This window comes from Chelonia mydas, chromosome 10 (genome assembly GCF_015237465.2).
Source record: "Chelonia mydas isolate rCheMyd1 chromosome 10, rCheMyd1.pri.v2, whole genome shotgun sequence".
Lineage (NCBI taxonomy): Eukaryota > Metazoa > Chordata > Testudines > Cheloniidae > Chelonia > Chelonia mydas.
This window is the reverse complement of record NC_051250.2, coordinates 1,159,642-1,179,996: the sequence shown is the minus strand read 5'-3', so window position 1 is coordinate 1,179,996 and position 20,355 is coordinate 1,159,642. Positions and strand designations below refer to the sequence as shown.

General features: G+C 49.9%; 1 protein-coding gene and 1 long non-coding RNA gene across 2 annotated transcripts in view; one reads left to right on the top strand and one right to left on the bottom strand.

Annotated features, from left to right (window-relative positions):
• The window catches only part of HS3ST4 (heparan sulfate-glucosamine 3-sulfotransferase 4), a 140,387-nt gene that overhangs the window by 67,567 nt on the left and 52,465 nt on the right, over positions 1-20,355 (top strand). The window lies entirely within an intron of this gene.
• On the bottom strand, positions 14,103-17,302 carry LOC122462051. Its single transcript, XR_006284384.1, has 3 exons — positions 17,087-17,302; positions 15,623-15,751; positions 14,103-14,193 (listed from the first exon to the last, which is right to left on the bottom strand). It is a non-coding gene; the product is annotated as an uncharacterized LOC122462051 (long non-coding RNA).

Sequence of the window (20,355 nt, the reverse complement as noted above, 5' to 3'; positions counted from 1 at the left end):
GCTCGTGCTGGGCATTTTCGGAACCTCAGGCCCCTTTGAGGTGGTTCAAGTTGGGCACCCAAAATCCCTCGTCACTTTTGCCTTTCATTTACCGCAGTGGTTCTCCACCCGCCTATGTGTACTCCTGGCGGTAGGCAGTGGACTTCCAGGGGGTATGAAACTCATCTAGAGGTTTGCCTGGTTTTATACCAGGCTACAGAAAAAGCACGAGCAACATCAGTACGAACTACAATTCCATAGAGACAATGACTTGCTTATCCTGCTTTATATACTGTACACTGCAACGTGAGTACGTTTATATTCCAGTTGATTTATTTTATAATTATCTGGTAAAAATGACAGGTTTCAGAGTAGCAGCCATGTTAGTCTGTATCCGCAAAACGAAAAGGAGGACTTGTAGCACCTTAGAGACTAACAAGTTTATTTGAGCAATTTGTTAGTCTCTAAGGTGCCACAAGTCCTCCTTTTCTTTTTGGTAAAAATGAGAAAGTCAGCAATGTTTCAGTAAGAGTGTGCTGTGACACTTGTATTTTTGTCTGACTTTGTAAGCAAGTAGTTTTTAAGTGAGGTGAAACTTGGGGGTACACAAGAGCAATCAGACTCCTGAAAGGGGTACAGCAGCCTGGAAAGGTTGAGAGCCCCTGGTTTACAATATACTCCTCCTCATGCGATACATTCCAGTGATATGGGGACACCCCACCCACGTATGAAGATCATAGAACTGCCAGCTTCCGTGATAATTGTGTGACCTTTGCGTTGTCTGCAAACAGGCCCTTCACCCATTTTAAACCAGTAAATACATGATTCCCTTGCTCACTGTCAGCATCCTGTGGATTCCCTCAATGTCCCACCGATCTCAGTGACAGAGCTGTCAAGGAAGTGGCAGTCCAGTGCCTAAAGAGCAAATGTAGAGGAGGTGGGATGAGAACCTAGGTCCTCAGCAATCTTACCAGTTGATGCCAGCAAAGAATTCCCTTCTCTATTACCTGGAATTCCTTACAACAAGGTGTCCGTGACCTACCTGATAATATAGAGGATTGCTTGTGCTGCCTGTAAATGTCAGAGGCACGGCTGGAATCCTCCCCAGGCTACGCATGATGCCCAGGGGTGCAATCACCAGGCGTTTGCTAAGTCAAAGCCTTTCGTAGGGGAGGAGAGTTAAACAGAAATGCACAGAGGACCCCGGCTGTCTAGTGTTATCCCTCACTGGGGCACCGCTCCGGCCGGCTAACAAATGATGACAGTGTCAAGGTTTCTTGCTCCTGGCAATGAGAACCATTCCCCTGAGAGGCTGGAGGATTCCCGACGGAGGCTGCATGAGGAGAGCAATCCAGAGACATGCCAGAGGTGCCAGCAGGGCGAGGCTCTGAGTCACACCTGACCTTCGGTCTCTGCAGAACTGGAGAAACCCCCTTTCTAAAGAGCGCTGACGACACGTGGTAATTTCACTTTTCATGCCCCCCTCCACTGCTAAGCAGCAAAGCTCTCCCTGGAGCACTGGGCTCCTCCAGCCGCTCCGTGTTCTCTGCGCAGACACGTCAGATAGCCCGCAGTGCCCGAGGCCTGTGGAACGGGTTTACTAGAATTGCATCACCTGTCAGGGAAAATCGATTCAGGCTCTGGCTTATCTGCAACAACAACAGGCCTGGCCAAGTGCAGAGAAGGCACTCCATTTAACAAGCCCACGGAGGGTTTCCCGGCTCTGATGCAGTGGTGGGGAGGGGGCTGGGCTGAGGCGGTTTGTTTCCTTGTAACCCGACTCACCTTGGCTGAACTGGCTGCACAAAGTCAGCCCCTGAGAAACTGACCAGGGTCACATTTCATCACAACCCCAATTTTTTTTGGGGGGGGGGGATTTTTGAGCATAAAGAGGAAATTGTTTCTTTTATCAACATTTTAATTTGGGTAGAGCTGAGACCCTGGGGATTTCAGAGCCTCCTGCTCTCGTTACGTAGCATGTTTGGGATGTTGCTGGAGCCTGCGGTGTGCACACTGGGATCAGGGCATCACATGACTGCAAAGGGGCGCTGCACGATGGCTCCATAAATGGCAGAGAGACTGGGGGGCGGGGGGTTCAGGCCTCACTTGCCTTTGCTGTCTGTGTCAGTGTGTACCCAGGACAAGACCTAGGTCGGTCAGGCTGGGAACCTCTGTCAGCATTTGTATGGAGCCAGTTCATTGCTCAGAATTACATTCTGCTGATCCCTTCGGGGAGGATGAAGGGCCAGAACAATTTTCCTTGCATCCAGCTTCGAGGCCATTTGCTGTTCCTTTATCATTTTTGCGCACTTGGTATTATCTCTGAAACCCTTTTAGAAGCTTGGAAATGCACAGTCTGTCTCATGCTGGAGCTTTTCACCATGTGGCAAAGACAGGTGGCTCTGTTTGCTAATGGAGCTGGATGTTAAGTCGATTGTTCTGGTTAGTGATTAGCAGCCCTGGAAAAAGGAAATGCAGAAACAGCAAGAGGAAAGGCTTTCAGCAAGCCGCGAATTTGTGGGAGTTTGAGTGCGCTAAGACGAGGTCAAACTATGTATTTATTTAAACGCCTTTAGTGTGTGGTCCCTTCGCCCAGCCACCCCCTTGCTGTTGAAATAGGCTCCAGGACTGGCCCATTCCTGTGCTGACTGTAACGCAGACAACATTATCAAGGAGAATGGGTCTGCAACATCTCTCTCCTAGCTCTGATGGATGGCACTAATTCAACCTGCCATTTGGTATCCATCTCAGACCACGGCAGCCGGAAGCCCTCATTCCCACGGCACCACAAGCAAAGGATTCTTTCATCTTACCACAGTGGGGAAGAGACTTTAAATGTTAAAAGGCAGGTTAGCTGGATTCCAGCCACAATAGCCAGCTAAGGACTCTCTCTCTCTGCGGTAGGGTGATTGGTGTTTTCAGCCTCTTGATTTCATGTGTTTCTGTTGTTCCCAGCTCTCTCACACACAAACACACACCCCTGCAGCAGGTTACCTCCAGACGAGATGCTAGGGTGTGTGCAGTGACTAGGGGTGCGGGACTAGCATGGAGAGCAGGACTCATCCCTCCAACTAAATCTTTAACCTGCCAGTGTAGAGGCAGAAATCCCAGATCTATTTTCCTGATTCTCTTCCAGCAGAAAGCAGGGCCCTTTGCTCTGCCGGATTTCTCCTGCTGGCTCACGGCAGCTAGGTGTGTTAGCACTGATACTAAACCGAGCGTGGGGAGTAAACCTTGTGTCAAATGCACTGTAACATTCTGGAAACACAACCCCAGCACTGTACATCCTCATGCCAAGGGGTAAAGTAGCCGAGGTGTGCAACTCAAGTGATTAAGACTCTCCGAGTTAAGTAGCCGAGCCCTAATGTTCTGTCACTTAGGATACTGCAAATCCCAGGTATGTGGGTACAGGGGAAGCGTGTGCTGGGAGACATGACAGAATTAGGAAGCTTTTTTCCATGTTTACGTTTCACTGAGGAAGTTTTTTATCTTTGGAACAATGGGCCGGAAATGTTCTTTTGCTGACTATAAGCCCAGCATTAATATGCAGATGAAAATGCAAATCAGTCAAGATTAGACTTTCTGGATGGCAGAGGAAGTCAGGGATTTAGTTTAATATGATCTTTTACATATTTTAAGCTTCTCAAAACAAGAACACAGATAACCCGATGGAAAGATTTCATGTCAGCAACCCTCCCTGTCAACAAATTCTTGGGGCAGTCGTTTGCCTCCAACCATTACAATTACCCAATATTAAAGGTCTGGCTCCTACAAGGCCCCTACATGCTGATGGACCAAATCCAACAGCAATGTAAAGCCGGGGGGTGGACATGGCACTGATTTCATAATGGGGGCTGTGCAGAGCAAGTGTGATTTGCAAGGCAATGGGACAGAAGGAACAGCAGCTAAGAAGGCAAAGTAAGGGAAAGGAGCCCCCTCCCGCATCCTGATAGTGACTTTTCTTGCCAGCCCCTTGTTCTGCCCTCCCTTCTCCCTGCCGGCTCCCATAAACCACTCCATGCACACTGGGCTCAGGGCTAGGTAGGGGCAGGGTCTGCTCCTTGCTGACTTACCCCCGGGGGTTCAGAGTGAGATGGCACGGGGGGGATGCCAGGGAACTGCAGGACCAGCCTTCAAAGGCAGCGTCTCTTGCATAGTGGGGTCAGTGCTCTGAGCGCAGACAGGGGCTGTTCCATGCACAGCAGGGCGAGGGGAAAACTGGCCTGGCACCGAGCTGGAAACACAAGCCTGGAGGGGGTGCAGAGCAAGGCGCCCTCCTGCTCACAGGGGACCGGCCCCTTTGAAAACCAAGCATTTAATGAACCCACTCAGTACAGGCCTAGCCCAGCAAGCCCCAGGCAGGAAAGCGCCTTCCCGGAGGAACAAGCAAGGGAGATGCTGGCTCCAGAGCACCCACCCTCCCCAGAGCTGGAAAGCCATCCCACCGGGGACACGGGAGCCAAGAAGGGTTGGCAGCCCGGGAAGCTCAGCACCCCTCCGTCCTCACGCATAAACTACCCCCAACTCTGCACTAAACAAAGGGACTGGGAACAATTGTGCTGTGAAAAGTGACTTTGTTATTAAAATTCACAGTTTTCCTTATAAAACGGGAATTTGCATTTCCTTCTGCTTGTGCGCTGTGCGCAGCCTGGCTGGGATTGAAGATCAGATGCACTCCCTACACTTCCCATAATGAAGTCAGTCACATTTTATTGCTAAATTACCCTAATAATACCTCCCTCACCGCACTGAAGAGCTGCTTCAGCTTTCTAGACTAGTCAGTAAATCTGAACAGCACCATCATGTCCTTTGCTTGGGTAAATGTGTCCAACGGCCATCTCTGCTCCTGGCACCTCAGCTAGTTTGGGTTTCCCCCCGGTAAATCACAGGGTGCCACTCGGGCGTCTTTCACGCACTATTCCAGCACAGTCAGGATTGGTGGATGCGCACATCGTGTCCCCCCATCCCCTCCCGGCTGGTGGCTTTTCCCATCAGTAGCCAAGGGCGGCAGAGAAGGTTCTTACTGAGCTTTCTCTGTGTGATACGGTTCCCGGCGTGTCACTCTGTGTGTGTGTCACTCTGCAGCCTAGAACGGCTGTTGGGTCAGCGTGATATGATGGAGACAGCCTGGCTGAGGGCTCTCTTTGGTTAGCCTGCCCCTGGGTCCCGTCATCGCGGGGCCCCGGAAGAACCAGACGCGATGGTGGTGCGGGAATGTGACAGCTGACCAGAGCGGGAGGGGCCTCCAGCTGGGGGCAGCTCTGTGCACAAATGCTGGGACCCGTGTTAGCTGCGGCATCGCTTGCTGCGCGCAGCATGGGACCAGGAGCCCTGCGACATGCACGACCGCGCACTGCAGCCGGGCGCCAGCCGGACAGTCGGTTCCTAGGGTTTCTGGAACAGGCAGCGCCCCAGCCCCAAGGGGAAAGTAATCCTCAGGCGCACTGAGCTATAAGAACATACAATAAACCCCTTACAGCTCAGCGGTGACCTGCTTCCTCTGTCAGGGGACACTGCCCAGGTCTCAAGCAGCCAGTGAACAGAGTGCATCATGTGCCCTAATCCCTGCCACCTGCTCCCTGCCTTGTAATGCCTCTTGGCTTTCAAACATCTAAAACTTCACCCTTAACTAGGCTGCAGAGACATGGGGTTTCCTGTCCTCGGATCCCCAGCAAAGCTGCAGTAATGTCTCCTGCTCTCTGCTTCCAGCCTACCCCGGGGGCTAGCTCACACGCCCTGGCACCTGCACACACCCAGCTCCTCCCTCCCCACAGCCAGTCCCTTCACTCACAGCGTCTGTGCGAGCACAGGGCAGGCACAGGCAGGGCCGTCCCTAGGGGGTGCGGGGCCCGGGGCGGAAGTGACAGATTTGTCTCTTCCATCCCCAACTGCGCCGGCCCATCGCACCGGCCCGCAGGGCCCCCCAAAGGCAGGCCTGGGAGTGGTCTCCCCAATTCACCCTACCCAAGGAACGGCTCTGGGCACAGGCAAGGAAGAGCCCAGCGGGGGTCTAATGTGACCCTTCTCCAGGTGCCTCTGACTGACTAAGGTTGGTGCTGCCCTAGTGCAGGTGTTGTCCAAGGGATTTTCCTTGAGCCTAATCACCTGTTGAGGACGGCAATGGTGGTGATGGACATCAGTCCACTGCTACCCTGGGTCATGCCATCTGGGCAGCTTCATTCTAGATATGGTCATTGCTTGCAGCTTGGCCCAGCAAAGGAGAGGAATGAGAGGGAATGTGATAAAGGTACATGAAAATAATGGATGGTCCAGGAGTTTAGATCAGGGACTGGTATTCACCCTTTCTTGTGATGCAGGAAAGCTGGGAATGGGCAACAGGGGAGGGATCACTTGATGATTACCTGTTCTGTTCATTCCCTCGGGGGCGCCTGGCATTGGCCATGGTCTGATGACAGGTTACGGGGCTAGATGGACCTTTGGGCTGACCCAGTGTGGACATTCTTATGTCCTAATGATATCAAAAGGTAGAAAATGTAACAGATAAAACAGAAATCGGTTTTGACACAACCATGGTTGACCTGTGGAACTCACTGCCACATGGTATCACTGAGACCAAGAGTTTACCAAGATTCAAAAAGGACTGGGCATTTACATGGCTAGTGAGAATATCCAGAGTTAGAATAGTAGATTCATGGATTCCAAGGCCCGACAGGACCATTGTGATCATCTAGTCCAGGGGAGTCAATTATTTTTTATCAAGGTCCAGATTTCTTGGTCGAGGTCTAGTCAAGGTCCAGACCCCAGAGAAAATAATACAAAATAAATGACAATAATGATTATAAGTAAATAAAAAGATTTCACGGTCTGTTCAAAAGCATCTGGTGGTCTGGATTTGGCCTGCGGTCTGCCTGTTGACTACCCCAATCTAGTCTGACTTCCGGTATAACACAGGTCAAAGAACTTCCCCAGAATAATTCCTAGAGCAGATCTTTTAGAAAAACACCCAATCCTGATTTAGAAATTCGCAGGGATGGAGAGTCCACCACGGCCCTGGGTACATTGCTCCCATGGTTAATTACCCTCACTGTCCTGAACCGGGCGAGGCTAGTCTGGCAGCAAGGACTGCACATCGCTGGGCAGCATTGCACCTTGACTTCCTTTTGTCAAGCTCTCTCAGCAAATCTCAAGCATTCATTGCAAAGCGATCTGCTACGGCATATTACGGTTCCTGAACAGTCATGTGCTCTAGGCATGCTCTCAGCAATCAGACAGGCTGAGCATGTCAGGTCTGACACACACCCCCGGCCCCCCATGAGAATCCTTGGCTGTAAGCTGTTCCATTCCAGAGAAGCCCGGATGCCACCATGGACAGCGCCTTATTGACCGCTCCGTCCTGCAGTTCACATCTACACTGCAATTCAAGACCAAGGAGAGGGCCCTGGCTGGCCCAGGTCAGCTGACTCAGGCTCAGGGGGCTCCCTCTGTGGGGCTATAAAGTCCCAGTGTAGACATTGGGGCTGGGACTGGAGTCCAGGTCTAAGACCCTGCAAGGGGAGAAGATTCCAGAACCCAGGCTCCAACCTGAGCCCGAGCCCAAATGTCTAGGCTGCAGTTTTACAGCCCCACAGCCTGAGCCCTATGAGCCCAAGTCAGCTGACCTGGGCTCTGAGACTCAGTGCCGGAGGGTTTTTATCCCCCAAACTAAAAAGAGAGCCCTGCAGGTTCCTGTGATCAGTCCCCCTAAGCTCTTGCGGCTGTTACATAAATGTGGCTCCTGCCAGATTCCCAGCTCGATGCTGCACAGTGGCAGCCCTCAGCTCCTAGGAGGTTTCCCGTGACACCACCAGACCCTCTAGCTATTCTGAGAAGGGCGAGCCCCCCGCCCTGCGTGCGTAAGGAGAAGCACCGGCCTGTTGTTCTGTTATCTGTACAGATGGGGGAAAGCCATTCGTGTTCCGGCTGTTTTCTACTGTGGGTGAATGTGTCCCCTTAGTCCCCGGTGGTGTAGTGCCGTCCTTCTCAGCTTACCAGGGTCAAAACCAGCATTCCAGTGTCTGAACCTTGCCTTGGCCCCGGAAAACAGATGCTTCTTTAAAGAAGGAAAGGCTGCATCTGTACACAAAGGCAGTTCTCTCAGAATGACATTGCAAGGCCCTATTGAACAGATTGAAGCAGGAATCCTGAATTACCACAGACACACTGAACTCTCCTCAGCTTACAACAAAGAGGACCCCAGGCCACTGACCCTGACACACTGGCCGCTCTTACGCAAGGAGTTCAGAATTTACTCCCATGCTGTAAAGGTTCAATTTCTTAACAGAGCTGTAAATCACTTCAGACCCTGGCCCATCTTCTGGGCCTTCGAGGGTCTGGGTTTTGGCACTTCGTGGGCTAACTAAGCAAAGCTGTAAATGTTCCATGAAAAAGAGCAGAGTGGAATCATCTAACCAAGGAGACTGGCTGCATCTGAGGATCAAGAATGGAATCCAGGCTGGTAGGGAGCAAAAGCCACTCTTAGAGCTGGGGAATGATACGTCATAAAGACTTCCTTCGGCAAAGGTCGCCTCTTTTTCCGGTAGAGAATTGTCTGAAAAGAAGACGGTGATTTTCTTTTATGTTTGTTATTTGAAATCACTTGCTAAACATTTCCTGTGACTAGGTCTTGGCCAGTGGCTCGTTTGTCAGCAGTTCTCGGTGAGCCTTTGATATTGGAATATTGACTGGACGCATTGGTCACATGGTATTCTTGTTCCCTGGTTGGATGCATATCAACTCTTATCCCAGTGTGTCCTGGAGCTTGAAATCCACTTGCCATGAATATTTGCTAACATTTGATTAAAATTTGCTGTTCACCTGGTAGAAAACTCCTTTGCGGTTTGTAGTCACTGTTATCAGCCAGCCGTTCAGTGGTCTCTACTAAATAAACTGGGAAACTTGGTGCAGGTTCCAGTGGACAGGTAGCCCCGTTGTGACAGCTGTCCCAGCTGGCAGACAGAGGCCAGGGCCTGAAGGTGGTGCAGTGAGGTGTCCTTCATCCTGAGAGCCCGTCTTTCTGGAGCCAAGTGGGTCCTGGTGGCAGGGTAGCATGGGGGAACATGTACTGCCCCTATCAAGGGGCACAGGGTGGCCTTCACACTGTTAATGGTTTGTATTTGTATTATAGCAGCTCCTAGGGGATTCAGCCAAGGCCGGGGACCCAGCGCACTGCGCACTGCACCCCCCCGCCCAGTGAGAGACGGCCCCTGCCCCAAGAGCCTCCCCGGGCTAAAAGACAAGCCAGACAAACGGGGGAGGGAACAGAGTCTCAGAGAGGGGACATGACCTGCTGGAGGTCACCCAGCAGGTCAGTGCCAGAGCTGGGCACAGAGTCCAGGTCTCCTGACTCCCAGCCCAGTGCCCTTCGCCCGGATGCTGCCCCTGCAGCTGGCTCAGAACAGGCCACCGCCGTTCTTTTAAAATCTAAAACTGACCCAGATTCCAAAGAACTGTCACTGTTAGTCATAGCGCTCTTCTCCTTCGCCCTGTGATTTCCATGTAGGGGACCCCCCCGCACATGAACAATGGCTTGTTTCTCAGCCTGGCAGCACCATCCCTGCGGGAAGATGCAGTGTCAAGCACCTGCTGGCAGGTGTCTGGTAAATAACTTCACTCTAGAGAGGGGAAAGCCAAAGGGCTGGCACCTGCCTGACCAAACAGAGACAAGCCGGACCTTTCAGGCCAGACCTGCCATGGCATTAGCTGAAGCTATAAAGCGAGGCAAGGCAGGACCCAGCCCAGCAGCGTTCCTTGCCTATGTTCTGCAGATTATTTCACCCGCCACACTCCTTCCCTCCCATCACTGCCCTTCCTCTTTCTTGGCACCATCTGCATTTGTCTAAAAGCAGAAGCTCTTCAAGGTCTGTGTCTTTATGTTTTCTGCAAAGCCTGCTCCGGCACGTGCAATCAAGCACCAGCCCCCTGCTCACAGACCCTGTGCTGAGCCGTGTTTCAGGAGCAGGGCTTGCTATAAGTCTGAGATACTAGAGAAAGTTTCTGAACCAGCCCTAGGAAAGTGTGAAGAGCTGATTTAAAAGGCAGTAGCAGGGCGCCCATGCCACTGCAGCAGCAGCAAGGCCAAAAGACTCCTACGTTCTGTTGAGAGAGGGCAGGACTGCATGCAGGAGCACTGTCATTAAAACACGACGCTGGCTGGGTGGGAGCCCTGCTGCAGATCAGGGGTGAACCATTAGGCCCGTGCATTGTGCTTGCTCGTGATTCCAACTGAAATCCACGATAAGGGACCTCTAGCATAGAGATGTTGTCCTCCGAGGCAATGAATGGCAGCAGAGGGATTACTGCACATTAAACCGGGTGGAGTGGAGAGGCTGAACCATGGCAATCCTCTCTCAGGAGCCGCTCCCACACTCCAGAGATGGGATCCATGCTCAGGAGAGGCAATGGGAGGCTTCCTTGCCATCTGCATTTGGGCCGTGGCTTGTGCCTCTCGGTCCCTACAGCAGGAGCCTGGGAAGTGCTCGCAAGCTGCTGGTATTTTGAATGCATTTATTTATTTATTTTTGCTGCAGGGAAAAATTGTGACTCTAGCTGTAAGCATGTTCAATTACTGTCAGTTAATGATGATTAATTTACAATTAAGGCCCTTTAAAGGCTAGTGTGTGTGTTATATAAATATTGATCTTTCATTTGTGGCCACAGATATATTACCCCGATGACAGGAAATTCACCGCCACTAACTGTCCTGCAGCCTCTGCTCCCAGCCAGACCTGTTCAAGGAGGCACCGGCTTGGAGCTCCTCAAGGTTAATTGAGTTTGTCAGAAAATTCTGGTGATTGCTGGGCTCCAGGCAGCACCGAGTGTCTCAGCTTCTCCTGCGTCTGGCGGTCTCTGCATTTGGAGATAGATTAGAATCACTTCACATTTGAAATTCAAATATTAACTCTGATTGCTCAGTCCTCATCCACTAGCAACAGCTTCTGTGAACAGGAGGTTCTCAGAACTCACGGAGCCCTGGGATCTGCCTGCTTTCTTCTTTAATTGGCCTTAGAAAATAGACCAACTGCCCAGAGTCTGATAAAGTTTTATTAGCCCGATTTAACAAACCAGTCAGTGGCTTGAGTGTGGCTGAGCCTGGGATTCCAATAACACCTCGACTAGTGCAAAGGTCGGCCTGGTCAGCGGCTCGGACGGGCTGACGCTGCCTAGCCGCAGAGCGTAGTTAGTCTGCAGAGCGCTCTGGCTTTCTCTGCCTCTCGCTTGGGCAGACTTGGCTCACCAATCCCCAGAGAACCTGAGCAGCGGGCAGAGGTGCCATCCTTCGCCCACAAGCCGTGCCGCCCCTACACGCAGTGAGTCAGTGGGATCCAGAGGAAAGAGGGCAGCTGGCCTCGGCCAGCACATGCTTTGTGGGAAGGCGTCTCTAGTGATAGAAGGCCAGGAGCTGGTGGAACCCCCTGGGGCATAGGGTGACCAGATGTCCTGATTTTATAGGGACAGTCCCAATATTTGGGGCTTTTTCTTATATAGGGTCCTATTACCCCCAACTCTCTGTCCCGATGTTTCACTCTTGCTGTCTGGTCGCCCTACGGGGGAAGCGTACCACACTGACATGTCAGAGGCTATCCAGAGGCATCTTGTTGGTGCACATAGGGGAACTGTTTTGTTCCTGAAGCAATGCCAGCTGGTTCCCTGCGTTTGGAGCTCTGGCTGATCAGATGCGAACACTCTCAGGCAAGTATTAATAATCCAATGCTTATGTTTCTGACAGGCTGGGAGTTGAGTGTCCAGCCGGCAGTCCTCTTTGGAGACCGCTACTGTCAAGGTTCCTTCCCCACTCTGAACTCTACAAACTTTGCCTTGTCCTTGCACCCTATGCTGCCACCACCAAGTGTGTTAAACAAAGAACAGGGAAAGAGCCCACTTGGAGATGTCTTTCCCCAAAAGATCCCCCCAAGCCCTACACCCCCTTTCCTGGAGAAGGCTTGATAAAAATCCTCACCAATTTGCATAGGTGAACACAGACCCAAACCCTTGGGTCTTAAGAACAATGAAAAAGCAATCAGGATCTTAAAAGAAGAATTTTAACTGAAGAAAAAGTAAAAGAATCACCTCTGTAAAATCAGGATGGTAAATACCTTACAGGGTAATCAGATTCAAAACACAGAGAATCCCTCTAGGCAAAACCTTAAGTTACAAAAAGACACAAAAACAGGAATATACATTCCATTCAGCACAGCTTATTTACCAGCCATTTAAACAAAAGGAAACCTAACGCATTTCTAGCTAGATTACTTACTAACAAGTTCTAAGACTCCATTCCTGTTCTGTTCCCAGCAAAAGCATCACACAGACCAACAGACCCTTTGTTCCCCCACCCCAGATTTGAAAGTATCTTGTCTCCTCATTGGTCATTTTGGTCAGGTGCCAGCGAGGTTATCTTAGCTTCTTAACCCTTTACAGGTGAAAGAGTTTTGCCTCTGGCCAGGAGGGATTTTATAGCACTGTATACAGAAAGGTGGTTCCCCTTCCCTTTATATTTATGACAGCTACCGAGTTCAGCAGTGGGCGTGCAATGCTAAGTGGAACAGGGGGTTCCCACATGGGGAGAGACGGAGAAACATTGGGCTGAGTTAGTCCGGGAGAAGGCCTGCTCAGGTGAGTTGCCAGTGGTGAACTCAGGGTTACTACTGCAATCAGCTCGTGGAGACTGTTACAAGAGCAGACCTGGGGGGCAGAGAGTTACGTTGAAAGAAAACACATGGAAGGTGACGAGTGAATGTTAATACCTCGGTACTAGTGACAGTCGGCACCCAGCTGCTATGTGTAGCTCAAGGCTTGTACTTCGGCCCATCACCGCAGTGCTGAGCGCCTGCCACACAAGACTGACCAAGTGAGATGCCTGGGGACTTCACAGAGCCATGAGCCATTCTGGGCAGAGGCGAGTTTGAGTGGTGGTTGGGGGGCAAGGGAGCAGGGGTGGTGGTTGTAAATGTCATTCTGGTCATGGAGGGACAAGCCAGAGCACAGAGTGGTCTGCCCTACGTAATTAATGCAGTCATTAAAGGTTGGCCTTTACAGAGGGTGACGAACAGAAGCAGTGGGCTTTCACTGGGATGATGGCCCTTCCAGGGGGCAGGCTGGGGGGTTCGCTGGCTATGTCCCCCCACCCCGACTGGAGGGGAGGGCGATGCAATGGGAGCTCACTATTTTAATTTGAAACTTTAACATTTAAAAATATTCCAAACATTCCCTCAGACAGAAGTGGCAGGCCTGCCGTTGGCTCGGCCCTGTGGCCCCGGGAGCGTGCAGTCGCATGCAGTGCCCGGGCCTGGCCCTCGGCACATGTGTGGCTCACAGCAGGGGGGATTTGCCGGCAGCAGGGGGGATTTGCACCAGCTGTTTGGTTATTTGGGGTGGTTTTCCATAGCTGTGAGGCCATGCTGGGTGTTCTTGTCTGTTAAAGCACCTGGAAGTCTTCACTATTAGTGCAGGCTCCCTCGGCCTGGCTGCGGGCGGGAGGGAGGGTTCCCAGGGCTTATTCAGGCTAAAAGGAGTGAAGGAGTTCGCCCAGTTTAGGAGGAGTCCCCGCCATATAATTGCATCAGCCGAAAGGCAGAGCGTGCAGTAGCACCCCGGCATCTCTCCCATAGCCCCTCTTTGTGGCAGTGACATTGTTTAAAACATTTGCATGAGTAAAAGAGAAAGGCTCAGCTGTGTCCTCACCAGCAGGGCCTTTCTTTCCTCTTCTTCGGCTGCAGCCTGCTCTGGACGGGGCTCGGTGAAATCCCCAGTTGGGAGTGTCCCTGAATTCCAGTGAAGCACTGGAATGCGTTACCTAGGGAGGTGGTGGAATCCCCTTCCTTGGAAGTTTTTAAGGTCAGGCTTGACAAAGCCCTGGCTGGGATGATTTAGTTGGGGTTGGTCCTGCTTTGAGCAGGGGGTTGGACGAGATACCTCCTGAGGTCCCTTCCAACCCTGATATTCTAGGATTCTATGATTCTGTGAATACTTGATGAGGTTTTTCAAAGGCCTGGTTTCTAGCCAAGCTCTTCTGGAGTTTTTCTGCCTGGTGTCGCCATTCAAAGGCCCAGCACACGTACAGCGTGGACGGAGACAGCGAATACGGAGACAGGATCATCTGCAAGAGGCATCCAGAGCAGTACGTCCGGGACTTGGTCCAGCTCCCATTTCAGTCAGTCGGAGTCTTTCCACTGAGCTGGATGAGACCATTGCTGGAAGCCAGCGAAAGTTTTATCTCTGGAAAGACGTGCATTAGAACTGGCATAAGTTAGCATGAAAACTAGATTCCTGGCATGTCCAATTTGGGGCACCAGGGGCACTGACTCTGTGAGTGAGCCCCAAGTCTTCCCACCCATGATTTCCTCCACCGTCACTGTTGTTCTGTTGCCTGTACACTGTCAAACTGTCTTAGCTGCCACTCTGCAAATGGGAATGGCCACACCACCTTCCGGGTCTCTTCTCCTTTGGGGCAAGCGCTCTCCTCCCAGAGTCTTGGGTAACTGGTTGTGTTGGCAGTTTCTTATGTCAGGGCTTAAAGCACACAATCACTAGCAGCCTAGGACACTATGATCTTCCTGTCTCTCGGAACACAGCGGTACACGTTCCCCCCACTCCAGAGTGTTTTCCAAAATCCATCTGGCTTTTTTTCTAGAGCAAGTGCTCTCTCTGAGATGTATTTATTGAAACCCTTTTAGCTGCTAGTTGTTAGTATTTTATTTGCAGCCAGGTTTCACATGAAGCTGCAAGGCACTCCACATTTTCCAATTTTATGACTATTTTTAACTTGCATCTTCAAAGCATTTGAGGCTGCTCTGTTGGCATAGCAGTGGCAATCTGTGCGCTGTCAAAACCCATATCACAACTTAGCTGCTACAGCATCCTTCCTGCAGTGTATCACAGGACACTTCTCAGAGCCACACACATTAAAGTGGCACCTAGAGAATTACAGGTAACCCAAGCTGGGGATTTCCAAGCTGAAAATGTACCTGCCGTGCGAGTCCTCGAAAGGAGGTAATTCCGTCTCTGAGGCAGAGTACGCCCGAAGGTTCCAAGAGTCCAGGGCCAAGGCGAGGTGCCAGGCTGACCACTTTGCTTTAGCTAAGAACACAAGCCGGGAGCCAGCCCCCATTCTCAGATGGAGCAGATTTCTCTAGCGCAGGGGTACTCAAACTTCATTGCACTGCGATCCCCTTGTGACAACAAAAATTACTTCACGGCCCCTGGAGCGGGGACCGAAGCCTGGCCAAGCCCCACCGCCCTGGGTGGGGGGCCAAAGCCCGAGCCCCACCGCTCCAGGCTGGGGGCCTGCAACCTGAGTCCTGCCACCTAGGGCGGAAGCCCTCAGGCTTCAGTTTTGGCCCCATCAAGTCTAAGCCAGCCCTGGCGACCCATTCAAAGGGGGTTGCAACCTCCCGACCCACAGTTTGAGAACAGCTGCTCTAGGGCTGTTGAGGCTATGCTAAAGGCCTGCCAAGGGATGTGACCGGCAGTCATTGTGGAGCAGGGAAGGGTGAGTGGCAGCAATAAAATGCAGCTGGGGGTTATAAAGAACCAATCGTGACATCAGTCCCTTTTTGATCAAACGACACAACAAGCGGAGGAGGGGAGTGCGGGGTAGCTGAAATATGTCAGGGGGTGAGTAAAGCATTTACTCATGAAATCTCACCTGAACAACTGTGGCCCAAGGGAGATGATAAATAGGACTGTCTTCATAATTAGGGTGAGGTGTGTCTCTAGCAGGGTCCTGCAGGGGTAAGTGTTCGGTTCAGGCTTAGCTACAGTCTTGGTTAAGGATCTGGAAGAGGGGAGAAAGCGCCGGCTAATTAGAGTCACAGATGGCATTAAACAGAGAGGAGATGTAAACACCAGTGCAGACAGGGATAGGACAAAGGAAAGGGACCTAGTGAGAAATATGGGAAAGAAATAAAACCAGAGACTCAACTTGGCCAGATAATAGAGCTGGGCATCATAATGTAGCTCAAGATGTAGCATGGGAAGGAGAACGAAAGGAATAATGAAAAAGAAGTCTTCAGAGTGCTAAGAAACAAAACTGAAGCTAGTGTCCCAGGATGGGAGCTAAAAGAGCTGATGCCAGTTTGGGGTGGCAGGTGCAGAGACCTCCCCATGCAAACCACCCAGGGATTGCTGCAGCTCCTGACAGAACACAAGGAGCCAGCGGTGTGCATTTCTTGGCTTTAATACATTTATCTCACACTCTGAATAAACTTAAGAACCCTAAAATAATGCAAATTGGTAAAAGTTCCCTCCACATCCTGGGAACTTGCTTCTCCCTCCAGGGAGCTCCTTCCCAGGACCCGGGGTACTCTGAAAATGCAGAGTCTAACCATTCTGTTTGGCTTTGCCTATCAGATCCCGCTGCAGCTAGGACGCTGCGGGTGGAATCCTGGCTCCACTGAAGTCAGTGGGAGCTTGGCCATGGACCTCCATAGGCCAGAATTTCACTCAGAGTCTTTGAACAGCGGTTTTCTTTCTTTCGGCATAAAATGACTGGCTTTCTTTGGTCTTTTCCTAATTGCTGCAACATGATGGAGCGGCCATTCTTGCTGCCGCTCTTCACTCTGAGCTCTTCAATCAACTCTACGTAGAGATAAGGCTCATTAGTCTTTTATTATTATCTTTCTACAGAGACACAGATTTAAGTTGGTTGCTGCCATCCCACATATTTTAAGATGGACTGTTAAGATTTGCTATTCATGCTGTGCAAATCTCCATGGAGTGTCAGACTTCGTAGGTGCATGTATATGTCTAACTCTGCATCGTTCCTCTTACAGGGATTTGATGCCTACAGTTCCCGAGTGAAGGTTGTTGTTTCTCTCTCAATTCTTTCCAATTTCTCAACATCCAGCGTGGAGGTACCCAGAAAATAGCCCTAGAACTCCATTCGAAAATATCTAGCCAGGGCACTCGCTCCTTTAAAGCATTTCAGAGTTAGCAACCCCCGCCCCCGTGCTGTGAGCTCACCAGCAATGTTTTATTAGAATAATACATGCCACCTGGGATTCCACGCCATTCCCACCTGAGCTGCTTTTTCACACCTAGCCTACTCCTGAGATGGTAACATCCCCCCCACACCTCACAGCCATTTCACAAAGCAAAGGCAGAGACTCACCCAGACATCCTCTGAGCGATTTATGCCCTTCTCCTCAGACAAATTCTACTTTACACTCTCTCCCCACTGGCTAGTCTCCTTTCTCCTGCACAAGTGGTTTGTTGAAGGCAGCCTCACCACAAGAACATTGTCTCTGGTTTTCACTTTTGTTTGAGGCGTGTGTTTAAAATGATCCTTTCGTTCCATCCGAATGCGCCAATTCATTCAGAAGTGCACTTTCTGGTTTTGAATCAGCAGAGCTGTTTATGCTCATAGTGTCCATAAAAATGTTATTTTAGTCCTGACACTGATGCTTATGAATAAAATTTAGATCTCATTCAAAAGTGCATTAGCTGTAGCTATTTGGCTTCTTGTTAAAGCATTAATTTTTACTGAGAAGAATACATTGCCAAGCAGTTCCCTCTCCATCTCACAGCAAACTAAGTAGTTCAAAGTATATACTTCAGTAGAGGCCATAACAGCATTTCACTTCCTCTTTATTACTTGCTGGCCTAGAGATTCGAGTTGCAGCTGGTTTGGTCCTACTACCAGATTGCGATTGGAACTTCATAATTAGATTTCATTAACATGAAAAACCGGTGCCTATACAACTCATGATCAGAAAGGGCCTTTAATAGGTCTGCCTGAATCATCAGTAAATTGGCACTAAATTACTTATTCGTGAAAGCCCGTATGTTGGGTGTGTTGGAGCCAATTAGCTCACCTGTGCATTTATTGTACTTTTTTTTCCTTGAAGCAGACTGCCAAATGTCAAAAATACTTTAGTGATTTATCCAAAGGATAGTTTTTAATAGATTCCACCTACAAACAGGAGCTGACTGGCAGAATACTAAACTCGGGGAGATTTATTTTTAATCTGTGCCCCAAACAGCTCGAGCTAGCTAGTTTTGCATTGCTCCGAGCTGATGACTCTCGCTGTCCTAGACTGGCCTTCCCACGTGCTACATACAGTGGCAGCTGCCTCCTTTCACATTCTATTAACCTCGTCTGTGGAAAAGACACCTGGCCAAAGCAAAGAATTTGTTCTTGTCATTAGGAAGGTAAACAGCACATTCTCCTCAGTAACATGCATGCACTTTGCACCCCACTCTCCACGTATACACGGGGTTTGAGACATCTGGACAGGCCGGGCTGCCACAGTCAGATGTTTACCACTGTAATGCTGAACCCATGGCAGTGATTACAGCTGGGCAGGAACTTTTCCAAATGTTTTTTCACTGGAAAATGTTGATAAGTTGGAACAGAACCTGTTAGTGGGAAAGGGCTGCTGTTGATGAATTTCCCATATCAAATAAAACTGGAAAAAATTCCAAATTGCAATTTCCCGTTTTAAACAAAAATTTTCCATTTTTTGGTTTGAAAGTATTTTTGTTTCCAAATGTGAGGTAATTTACAGATTAAAAATGTAAAAGAGAACGTAAAACATCAACATTAAAACAAAACATTTCAAAAACAAATCACAAGACCCAATCCAATTTGGGGTGGGAGGGATTTTTGGTTTGTCAAAATTTTCAAGACTTTGGCTTTTCAGCCCAATTCAGGGTGGAATTTTTTTTTTTTTTTTTTTTTACTCTTCAAAATTATTGAAGGACAGGAAACCCATTCCCTGCCCAGGCCCAGCAGTGATTATGGCATCACCAGACACCGCTGCATCTCAAGGGAAGGGCATGATCCCTGCTGAAGGAGGAGCCTGGCAGGTTTCTGGATTCCTGCCTGCTCCTCCTGGATTCTGTGTCCTCTTTCGGACCTGTTGCAGATTAGCACCTGTGCTGTTGGCCACAGAGCCAATGTGTGAAGCCTCTTCAGGCTTCAGACAAAAAGGCAGAGATAGCATCCTCTTTGTGGCCTAATGAATCATTGACCTATGAACAGTGGGCGTAAGCAAGGAGCCAATGCTTTCGCTGCCTCATTAAAGCTTCAGTGTACTCTCCTGATGCCACCATGCCTTCAATAACATTGGTATCAACTAATTTAAACCCAGTGAACCAGTGAACTCGATCTGCAGGTGTGTTTATGAGCAGAGTACTAAGTAGATGGTTTAACTAAGTGGAACATTTCTTGCTTCAATTAATGCAGAAGATAGCAACTCAAAAGGAAATATTAGGGACATTAACTTTTATATTGGTCCCATTCATTATATTTGATGGGTAACACTCTTAATCAGTTTATTTCGGTGTTGCCATCTGTGGTTCATTTGTGGTTAAAACACCTTCCAAAGGCAAATAGGGAGGCGTCATTACTGAGCGGCTGATTTTAAACAGAGTTAACCCATACATGTACTGTGTCTCCAGTTATTAATTACTGTCATTGGTGGGGGAGGGGAGGGTCCCGGAGGAGAAGAAGTCTCTCAGTTACACTGAGTCGTATAACCAGTCTGTAACTGGTGGAATAATGTCTGATATTTATGGAGCACCTTTCCTGTTCCATTCCCAATGCACTGTGTATGGGCCTCCCAGACACCTATCCCTGATATACACAATGGATCACTTCACTCACTACTGAAATTACACCTCTAGTGTCAGACTATTAGGAGCACTGTCACTGAGTATGGCAGGTAATAAGGAAACCGTATGTAGCTGGGGTTTGTAGGGGAATACAGGTGGGAGAATGCAGGAACAGATTGGTTAGGTTGCTCATGATAGACAAACCTCCTCCCCACTGCAGCTAGACATTGACCCTGTTATGGCTGAGAGATGAACTGTACCCATGATCTCTCTCCAAGTCTCTCCATGAGCAGGTGACAGGCCTACACCTGCACTCCTCTCAGAGTGGCACCCTGTGGCTCACCCCACCTTTAGAGGGAATCACCAGGCTACAGTGTCCCCTTTTTACCAACTGTATTTACTTCCGGCAGGTCTGAGTGGATTTGTCCCGCTCTATGAAATCGTTCCCAGGACCTGGGACCAGCTGGTAAATGCAGTGATCGAACAGCGTGTTCCAAGCAGAGTATGATTTACTGATCCATAGGAAGAGTGCAAATGGAGAGAAAAGGGTTAAAAATAAGAAAAGGCCAAAATGCACAGTGTCTCACTAAACTTGGCCCCTCCTTGACCAAGGTTTTTAACCCAGGCACCTGTGACGAAGTGGGACTGTTCTTAATGTTTTCTCTGAATATTGTGGGGGTGCCTCAGTTTCCCCTCTTCAGTTCTTAAGTATCTAGGTGGTGGGATAAGGGTGTATGATTGTTGCAGAGCCCTAGAGGGCAGGTGTGTGCAGGGGTCTGGACACAGAGAATGGCCAACACCCTGTTTCCTGGAGAACTAAGGAAT